The sequence below is a fragment of the Galeopterus variegatus genome, unplaced genomic scaffold (assembly GCF_000696425.1).
Source record: "Galeopterus variegatus unplaced genomic scaffold, G_variegatus-3.0.2 Scaffold1787, whole genome shotgun sequence".
NCBI lineage: Eukaryota > Metazoa > Chordata > Mammalia > Dermoptera > Cynocephalidae > Galeopterus > Galeopterus variegatus.
In genome coordinates this window covers 73963-76274 of record NW_007727898.1, presented here as the reverse complement: position 1 = coordinate 76274, position 2312 = coordinate 73963, and positions in this window count along the sequence as shown.

Sequence of the window (2312 nt, the reverse complement as noted above, 5' to 3'; positions counted from 1 at the left end):
ACTCCTTTTCTTTCCCTTCTTTCTGTTAACATGCATTGGGCTCCTGCACAGTCCCACACATGGTGTAAATAAAGTACTGAGGATGCCGCAGGAAACAAGGTGGACATGGCTTCTGCTCTCATAGGGCTTATGGTCCATCAGGGTTTGAATCCAGATTTGTGTGACTGTGGCATCTGAGCTCTTAACTCGTATACCATATTGTTTCTAAACAGCAAACCCTGGAGTCTCCTTTTGAAGTAGTCTCTGGGGAAGGCAGGAGAGATGGAAAGAAACAGATGAGTGCCAAACCACTCGGCCTGTGCTCACTTTCTGGGGGATGAGTGGGCAAGGATGACCCCACAGAACAATGGATTCTGCTAGAGTCTAAGACTACTTTCCCCCTTTTTTTGCAGTGACAGGAAAATGCATAAACAACTCAGAACAACCCCTTTCCAATTTTGTTATGACTTTAACTGTAAATAGCACTGGATTGTAAATCAAGAGAACTTGGTTCATGTTAACTACTTTTGGGAAAGTAATCTCACTTCTTTACTTCATTTCCTCATCTGTAAAATGACAAAATTAGGTTGGCATCCATTGTTCGTCTAGCTCAGATGCTCTGTGATTCTGAGTTTGTGAGTTTATATGTCCCGGGATTTGAGTGCATATACCTATTTGTTCCCTTCAAGATAGGATGTCCCCTATAAGACTAGATTTTAAATTTTTTTAACTGTAACCAACATTAAGGAATATATTTTACATTGTGACTCAGTACATAAGCACATACACTCATATACACATAGAAAAAAAAGTATCACAAAAATGCTATTACCTATGTGATATACTCAGAAATACTCTATGGTGTTCCATTTTATTCTAGTCTAGTCTATTCCAATTCATTTTTATAGATGTATTAACCATGATCCAATAAATTGATTTCATGTTGATTTCATAGCCCACTAGCTGAGTTTGGTTCCATGAAACCAGACAGCCAGGAAGAGTTTCTCAAAGTCAAGCCATGTCTGCCTCTTGCTTGCTTTGGAAGATTAACAACAACAACAACTATATATATATATTTATTTATTCTTCAGACTGCTGAGCAAATGCCCCATTGCCCTCCGGGATGGTAGTTTTTCCATCTTTGACTAGGCAGGCAATTTCTCCCAATTTCCTGCTTTGCTTCCATGATGCCATTAGAACCTCTGCTATCCTTAAAGTGAATTGAAAGTGCCCCCTTAGGACAGAAGAACAAACCATTGTTATATAAAGAAATGATCGGCCAATTTAGCCTGGAATAAAACTGCTTCACTCAGTCATCAAAGTGCTCTTTAAAATTCTCTAATGTGTAGAACTTAACTGGAGAGAAAAAGATAATCAGCCTTATTTGTCAGTACCCAACAATGAAATAGAGTACTTGCANATTTAGCCTGGAATAAAACTGCTTCACTCAGTCATCAAAGTGCTCTTTAAAATTCTCTAATGCGTAGAACTTAACTGGAGAGAAAAAGATAATCAGCCTTATTTGTCAGTACCCAACAATGAAATAGAGTACTTGCTTGTGAAGTGCCTTTATTATTATCAGGTTGGTCTCTCTTTTGCTTGATGGAGAAATTATTATGGTTGTTTAACAAGTTTTAAGCTGAGGATGAGAGCCTTAAAGACTAGGGGACCTTAGACAGTGACTGTGTCACATGGTGAGGCAGAACAATGTGTTTAAAGCTCACTGGCTGTTCTCTTCATGAAGCACTTTCTCACTGGTCCTTTATTTTGTTGCTCCTGGAGCTAATAACAATGTCAGGAGAGAAGGAAGTGGTCATTTAGCCAAATCCATTACAATACAATTTCTGGTCTGTTCCCCTGTTTCCATTAGTCATGGGTGCCATTTTATTCTTACCCCAACTCTTAGTGACTTAGAAAACACTCATAAATTTAGCAGGACATTTAGCTCTGTTGGGTTGTCTGCTCCAGCCAGAAAACTGATTTATTACTTCTGATAATGCCTCCATTTTACCTTTGAATTGTCTCCAAGATGGCTGCCCTCTTTATTTAGGTTTTAACTAAAATGTCACCTCAAAAAATAAAAAAAATGTTTTCTGACCACTTCACTCGACTAGCTTCCAGTCTGTCTGCCATATTACCCTCTTTTATTTTACAGGACTTTTTAACATCTGAATTTTAAAAATTTATTTGTGTGCATATTTATTATCTGATGCCTTTAAGTAACTTACAGATTTCACTGAAGTTGAGGACTTTATCTGTTCCCCACTGTACCCCAGAAGCCAGAGAGTATTGCCTGACAGAGTCGGGGCTCAATAAAGTAAGTGTTTACTGCC